Raw genomic sequence first — 8,659 nt, 5'->3', positions numbered from 1 at the left:
CCTCTCTCGTCTCCATTCCCGCAACCCTCTCTCATTCTCTGCTCCCACTCTCATTTCCGCAGCCCTCTCTCGTCTCCATTCCCGCAACCCTCTCTCATTCTCTGCTCCCTCTCTCATTTCCGCAGCCCTCTCTCATTCCCGCAAAGCACGGGAGGTCAAACATTTGCAGAGCTTCTCGGCCTCCCTCTCTTCTCCCTCTCGGCGTACCGTCGGAGCGCCGCCTCTGTCGGCATTGCCCCCCGCCGCCGTCGCCGGCCATTGCCTTTCCCTTTCCCGGCCCCGTCGCCATCGCCCCGCTGGCTCGCTGCTGAGGAAGACGAAGATGTTTAATTTTTCCTAAGTTAGGAAAAATTAAACTATCTTCATAAAAATTATTATTTTATAATTTTTATTTATAAGATAATTATTTTTATTTATAAAATAATTATTTTTATTTATAAAATAATTATTTTTATTTTACAATTACTATATTAAAATAGTGATTTAATAGTTATAATTAAAATATTATTAAAATAAATATTTGATAACTTATTTTGGCATAATTATCCGATTGTTATAGTTAATTAAACCAATTGTTTTAAATTTTGTGATAATATATTATTAATTAATAATACATAAAATATATTATGTACAAATATATAGTGTGTTAAAGTTATGATTAGATCAATTTTTTCTCTTAAATTACTCATTTTTAGGTTAAAATATATCATATGTTATTAATAAATTAATAACTTAATGTATTACTTTTGTTTTTTTATTTATAATGTTATTTATTTATTATTTGTAATTAATCATATACGTATTTCACTGGCTCGTGTAATTACCATATTAATGTACAATAAAATATCTAATTCAATTAATAAATATATTAGTATATTTAATTATACTTTCAATAACTTATTCGTGTAGTAATAATGGTTGTTTTACCTAATTTGGGGTTTAAGGATTATGTTGTAATTGAGTGCACTGTAAAGGTTTAGAAATTCTCTTGTTTTTTATGTTTTTCTCATGTTGGGGCACTAACACTGGAAACTGTTTTCCAGTGCACATGAAGTCGTCAACACTAACACAAATTCTTACTTGATCTTCATGTACATGACATGACATGATCTTCATGTTGGACATGACTTGATCTTCAAGAATCCACTTTGGGGCACTAACCCCCCCTTAGGGAGGCCAATGGTTCGGGGATACACCCCCGAAGACCAAAGAACGGCGTGCCGAGCCGAGAACGACCTGATGATAAGCCGACACGCCGACACACCGACAAACGGGACTGTTCGCAAACGGGACATCTTTGGCAGTGTCTGCGTTCGAAAAATGTCAATAACTCAATTCAGTTTTTACTTAAATTGGTTCGAACTCAAATTTGAAATAAAATTCTTTAAGTATAATAAATTAAACTGGATATTTTTCAAGTTCGACTTACAAAAATACCATTTACCCTAAGGGGGTTAGTCCAATATGAATCAGACATGAATTACTCTTGCATACTCAGTTCATTCAATTAGGTCCTTAGTCCAAAATTATCCCCCCCCCCCCCCCCCCCCCCACACCTGCGAAGAATCCACCCGAAATGTTTTTCTCCCGCTCGGCCTTCCTCCCCCGATTTTTTTCCCTCTATCTTCTCCTTCTCGACCTCTGTTGTAGAGCACGGGAGGCTGAGCTTTTGTCGCATAGCCTATCGGCCTTCCGACCTCTCTTCTCTCTCTAGGCGTACTGTCGGAGCGCCACCTCTGTCGCCATTGCTCGTTGACCCACTGTAGTCTCCCGCCATTATCAGCGCTGAGGAAGACGATGTGCGCCATGAGGAAGACGAAGTGGTTTAATTTTTCCTAAATCAGGAAAATTTAAACCAGCGCCATAAAAATAATAATCCGTATTTTTTAATTATAAAATAATTATTTTTATTTATTCAATATATTCATTTTATAATTATTGTATTAAATTAGTGATTTAATAGTCATAATTAAAATATTGTTAACATAAATATTTGATAAATTGTTTTGGTTTAATTATCCCATTGCTATAATTAATTAAACTAATGGTTTTAAATTTTGTGACAAAATATTATTAATTAATAATATGTAAAAATATATATTATGTTATTGATAAAATAATATATATATTTATTTATTATATTATTTTGTATTACTGTATTAAATTAGTGGTTTTTAATGTTAAAATATATCTTATGTTATTAAAAAAATAATCCATATTTTTTAATTTATAAAATAATTTTTTTATTTTTTTCAAAATTTTCATTTTATAATTATAGTATTAAATTAGTGATTTATTAGTCATAATTAAAATATTTTTAAAATAAATATTTGATAAATTGTCTTGGTTTAACTATCCCATTGCTATAATTAATTAAACCAATGGTTTTAAATTTTGTGATAATATATTATTAATTAATAATACGTAAAAATATATATTATGTTATTGATAAAATAATATATTTATTTATTTATTATATTAATTTTTTATTACTGTATTAAATTAGTGGTTTTTAATGTTAAAATATATCATATGTTATTAAAAAATAATTTATTTCTTTATTATATTCACTTATGTTATTTTTTACTTTTTTATATAATTTATTCTAATCACAAGTAATTATTATATTAATTTATAATTAACTTTAATCATTAAGTAATATAAGATAGTCTTTCATTAATTAGTTTATTAATATATTTTAATACTACACATTAAATACCTTATAAGTGTAGTAACCATGCTTATTTTGGTTAATTATCTGTTTAGGTATATGTTCTATTTAAGTATATTACAAAAAGTTACTCATTCTCTTGTTTATATCATATTTTTCATTTTGGGGCACAAACACTGGAATTTCTTTTCCAGTGCACTTAAACTTGTCTATACTAACACCCTAGGATGAGTTAAAGTTGAATCAATTCGTGTTTTGTTTGCCAATAGAATAAACACTATTGATGAAAAAATTTACTCTTTCTATTAGGTATATTAAGCTGACTATTGTATATTAGTATGCTTTATTACAAAGTTTTGGACTCCTCTACTACCGCTTGCAATTCAATGGTACTAAGTTCGAATGTTGCTCGAGCTTTAACTCATTTAAAATTTTTTGCTCGGGTTTGAGTTCAACTTGATGCTCAACGATAAACTCAAGTTTGAAGTCTTAAGGTCAAACCACGTTCAAACCTAGATAGGTTTGAGTTTGGTTGAGCTCAATGCTACACCTATTTGCAATACGTGAATGATCAAATGAAGTGTAAGTTCTGAAAAATTAAGTAAAGAGGATGGGAGGGGTTAGGACTTGGGGCTAGTTTTTTATGTTCCCCAAAGCAAGATGAGGGGTTCTCTACAAACAAAGTAAAACAGGTTTTTCTTGCCAATGAGAAGAGGAGAGGAGGAGTTTTTAAGATAAAATTTTAGTATAAAATTTTAAAAAACTAAAAAAGATAATTTAGTAACTTTACTTTTTTTAAACTTAGGATTTCATGATGTACAATCAAAGTAGAAGAGGATTATGGAGTGAGAAGAAGAAGGAGAGTAGTAGAGATAAGGTTCAGGAGGAGAAGAAGAAGAGTGATGAATTTGGAGAAGGAGAAAGAGGTTGGAGAACTATATTTATAGATGATAAAAGTACAATATTATAATTATACCCTTCACCTTAGTAAGAGTGAAGAAGAGATAAGAAACATAAACTAATTACATCAACGACATTCTAATTACATAATATCTTCCAACACTCCCCTCAAGCGAGGAAGTAATGGCAGTGATCCTAATTTGATACAAATAACATAGATGTAATAATAATCTCCTCCATCACGGTGGCCCAAGTATAAGTACAAAACCGAGCACAAACTTTCAAAAGGGTAGAAATGGGTGAAAGAACATAAGTCGAAACCAACCTCAAATGATTTCGAACAAATATAATGATAATAATCACTAAAGTGGGTAATGCCTGTCATTTACAAGACGCCGATAAAAAACTCAAGGGTACCAATAAAACAACCATATATATAAAAAATGACCAACCAAAGCAACACTCCAAAAGGGTTGGCCAAAGGGGTAAGTGAAAGTCAAATAAAGGATGGTAGGAGAAAGACAACCAAATAATAAAAGGGTAATGGGGAATCGATAAGAAGATAAGATGAAGAAGTTGAGGGACATCATGTGCTTTATTTTCCGAAGTAATTCAAATTCTTCATCAAATGAACCAATGATGACAATAGTTAGTAAATAATGAACCCAAGGCAAGCAACTGAGGAGTTCTTCTTCAATAATAATGTCTCAATCAAAGAGACACAATAGTGACAAAATAAGTCTACGATGGTGAACCAAGACTGGCGGATCAGCCAAGACCAGAGTCACGCTCTGGTTTTCCCAGGGACGAAACACGTCAGACGGAGGCTGACGACATAACTTAGCAGAGAGCTCTCAGCTCTTATGGCGATGGACGAAACCACCATGATCTCCAGGGACTGACAACATAGTCCAGACGAAGAGCATCACGATCTCTGGTTTCTCGGCAAGGGAGACAAAGAGGTTTTGGGCATCAATCTCGAACCTTCCTTCCCCTCCTTCATGTTCTATTTAAACTTAGGTCCTAGAGGAATATTACATAATGGACCATCGGCCCAATACAATACCAGCCATCCCCTTAAGCCCTATCTACGCTGAACCACTAAGCTATGATACCATGACAAAAGAGGTCTACGACGGTGAACCAAAGCCGATGGATTATCCAAGACCAGAGTTCATGCTCTAGTTTTCCCGGGAATGAAACACGTCGGACAGAGGTTGAAGACACAACCTAGCAGAGAGCTCTTAGCTCTTATGGTGGTGGATGGAACCACCACGATCTCCAGGGATTGACGGCACAGTCTAGACGGAGAGCGTCACACTCTCTAGTTTCTCAGCGAGGGAGACAAAGAGGTTTCGGGAATCAATCTCATGCCTTCCTTCCCCTCCTTCATGTTCTATTTAAACTTAGGTCTTAGATGAATATTACATAACGGCCCATGGGCCCAATACAATGTCACCCATCCCATTAAGCCCTATCTAATTACCCTATGTACATAATAAAAATTATACAACAAGTATTAACATAAATTCTATCTAATATACATTTCAAGATATCGTAACAAATAGCATATGCAGTAATGAGCTAATACCCAAAGAGCACATACTAAATTTATAGCAACGGATAACCGGTAATTAATAAAAGTTTTTAAGAGTAACAAGGATACATGAGATAATCTAAAACAAGTCCATCCTCGAATAAGGAATATGTGCACCAAATAATAAGTTAGAACCGAGTAATAAGCTGCCAATAAGTTGAACCAAGTGTTGTTAATCTTCTAAAAAATAATAACTGAACCGAGTGTTGATGATCCTGAGAGTAGCTGCAATGTCTTCTAAAAAACAGAGAAGAGTGAATAAAACAGTAATGGATATTGCTTCCACGCTTATTGCATCAGTTATTAATTCAGGCACCAAACCGAGAGCTAGTCATATAAAACCAACTAATTAGCAGCCAATGACATAAGAGTCATGTTTCAGTTATAGCTTTAAAATATTTCACTAAGTGATAGGTTGAGCGAGGCCGCTCACTTCATAAGGGGATAAGTACACTGAGTGTTGCTCCAACATGTTGTTAATATGCTGCAAGGATATTTCATAACCAGAGAGGAAACACACATTTTGAATATGATCTTAGATCAAAATCTCCTTACATAGATATTTTTGTACTTTGCAACATTAAATCAAGTAACTACTTTTTTGGGAGGTTGCCATAATTCAGAATAGGAACAATTCTTCTTTTTGACAAATAAATCAAGAAAAATTTATGAAAATAAGATGATCTTCTAAAGATTCTTTCCAGATATTGTTAGTTAACAAATAGGAACTTTCTAATGGTAGATCATGAGATACTTTCCTGATATTTTTTATCAATAATAGCAACTCCAAAAGTGAAGCAAAAAAATTGGCTTAAATTCGGATCTTTGTATGCAACAAGATACCGACATGACCTTTGATTCTTCCAATGTGAATATCTCCTTAAACATAGATCAAATTTATATGAAATGTTCTCTTTCTGAATGTAGAGTTAAATACCTTTCATCCAAGTTTAACTTCTTTTCATAAAATATACTTCTTTTGAGATAAATAATCTGATAGATTTCAGACTCTGTAATCTAGCTGAACTGAGTATTCTTTCTTCTTTGGCCACCATCACCATTGACTCTTACGAGATCGATATCTCCATCTAAAAAACTCAGATTGAGAATTGGTTGAATATTTAAGAAAATAAACTTATAAATCTTTCTTTTGATACACAGTTCCCAATATAAAGTCTTTTTCTTGATGGCATAAAGCAACTTGAAAATTGAAGTTTTTTGCTGTTGCACGAAACTTTTTTACTGCTTGACCTTTGCTGCTTCAAATCTCGATTTGTCTTTCTATAAAAATCTGATTTTAACGATTTTTTTTAGTTAAAAAATCGATTCAAAGATATTTCCAACTGTATATAATTTTCTATATGAAAAATATGACAAGATGGAAATATCTAATGAAAAACAATTATTGGGAAAAAGGACTTGAGAAAAAATGAGAAACTTTTTTTTTTTTCTTTTTACTTTTTTTCCTCCTCCCTTTTTTCTCCATCTTCTTCTCCTTTTCCATCTTAGATATTTGCCCACTCTGATACTATGTTAAAACTTTGGATTTCATGATGTACAATCAAAGTAGAAGATGATTAAGGGGTGAGAAGAAGAAGGAGAGTTGTGGAAAGAAGGATCAGGAGGAGAAGAAGAAGAGTGACGAATTTGGAGAAGGAGAAAGGGGCTGGAGAATTAGGGTTGTGGACTTGATCCAAACCCTCCCCCTTAAGCTATATTTATAGATGATAAAAATATAATAATATAATTATACCTTTCACCCTAGTAAAAGTGGAGAAGAGACAATAAACATAAATTAATTACATCAATGACATTGTAATTATACCATATCTTCCAACATACTTTATCTATTCATTATTGATGACAGTGTTACCACAATTCTTTGCTAAATTCGAATTATAAGGCAATATTTGGAATTGCAACATCTAAGAGAGTTGTATCTAAATATTATCTATTTTAAATATGGGTAATTTCCAAACACAACCCTATTAAATGTCATATTTCCAAAAAAAAACCTAGATATTGTATATACAACCATGAAAATCAGATTTAAAGGACATCAAGTAAATCATTTTATATTTTAATAGAAAAAATTATAAAATTTACCATTTTAAACTCAATTTTAAAAACATTTATATGCATAGTCATTCAAAGATATCTCCCTCCAGCCCATTACCAATAATGAAGCATGGTTAGAGCTAAGGTTGGCAACTGGAATCCACCCCACTAAATGTGTAAATGTGGTTTCTATTTGACCTCACAGAGCGGGGATGGTTTTAAGTCCAAAAATCTCCGCAGCTTAGGGGTGGGCAAGATTTTCCTATCTTCACCCTACAAGATTTTTTAGAACATTCACCTTTAAATATTTTTAATTGAGTATTTTTTAATTTTCTATAATTTTATTTGTAAACTAATATATAAGGTAAAACATGGACTAAGATTATAAACCAACCTTGTTGCAGGATGGGTAGGGATGCAAGGTAAGATAGGTTGAAAAACCATCTCCTTTAAAGGGCAAAGTAGGGATGGGGGTGCAAGGTGATGTTGAAAGGAGAATATGGGGTTAAAAAATTAACCTTATCATAGGGTATGGTGAGGCTGGGATAGGGTTAAAGGCTAGGGTTGTACGGGAGGCTCGGGTTTCTTAAATCTCACCTAGAACCTGTTCCACTAACATCCTATTGGTCACAAGATCCCAATTGAGATGATTTTGATGATAACAAATACTTCAGTTACTAATGAGTTGCATTAAGTATGCATTGTAGGTCAATGGAAGATGTTGGAGCTTGTCTAATGGGATATCTAATCATGTCTTATGCCAAAGTGTAATTTTGAGTTTTAAACATGACAAATAACAAGACTAAGGATTTAACAACTTTAAAACTGTTAAATGCATCATTTAAATATGGTTTTAGAAAATGTATATGCCTCAAAGCTCCAAAGCTCTTGTGTACCTTATATTTGGAGTTTGATGGTTGTCCTCATACATTGCTAGAGTTCTTGAAATATTTCTAAGACACTTCGACTAGTCTTCAAGTGTTCAATCTTTTCCCGTGGTTGCTTTTTCAAGATGACTTGATACACCGTATAGCTTGAGGTCTTGTATTTGAATTTGCCAATTCTTTTGTATAGACTTTGATCTTTTATCTCTTAAAGGAGTTGCATCAGAAATGCTTAATTTGTAATTACTAGCACAAATGCGGTTATCATCAAAATATGGATAAGGGTAAATCTAGGTAAACAATTTCCCCATTTTTATGATGACAAAACCTAACTCCATAAACACTAAAATCATAACCCCATAAGATTTTAGAGAAATGCTCCCCCGATTGTTTGTATATAAGCTTGATGTTGATTTTAAGCTTAGCTCTTTGAAGTGTGTCCTTTTGAAAACCCAAATTTGATCCTCAAATTTGATTTCAACGTGCATATGTGCTTATGAGTGATTGTGGAAGCCATAGGAGTTGAGAGTCAAATTATTTTGGGCGAAA

The sequence above is a fragment of the Aristolochia californica genome, unplaced genomic scaffold (assembly GCF_029961685.1).
Source record: "Aristolochia californica isolate CCGP_79_NKW_82.1479 unplaced genomic scaffold, dmAriCali1.0.hap1 SCAF_8, whole genome shotgun sequence".
Lineage (NCBI taxonomy): Eukaryota > Viridiplantae > Streptophyta > Magnoliopsida > Piperales > Aristolochiaceae > Aristolochia > Aristolochia californica.
Note: the sequence above shows the minus strand (reverse complement) of the source record.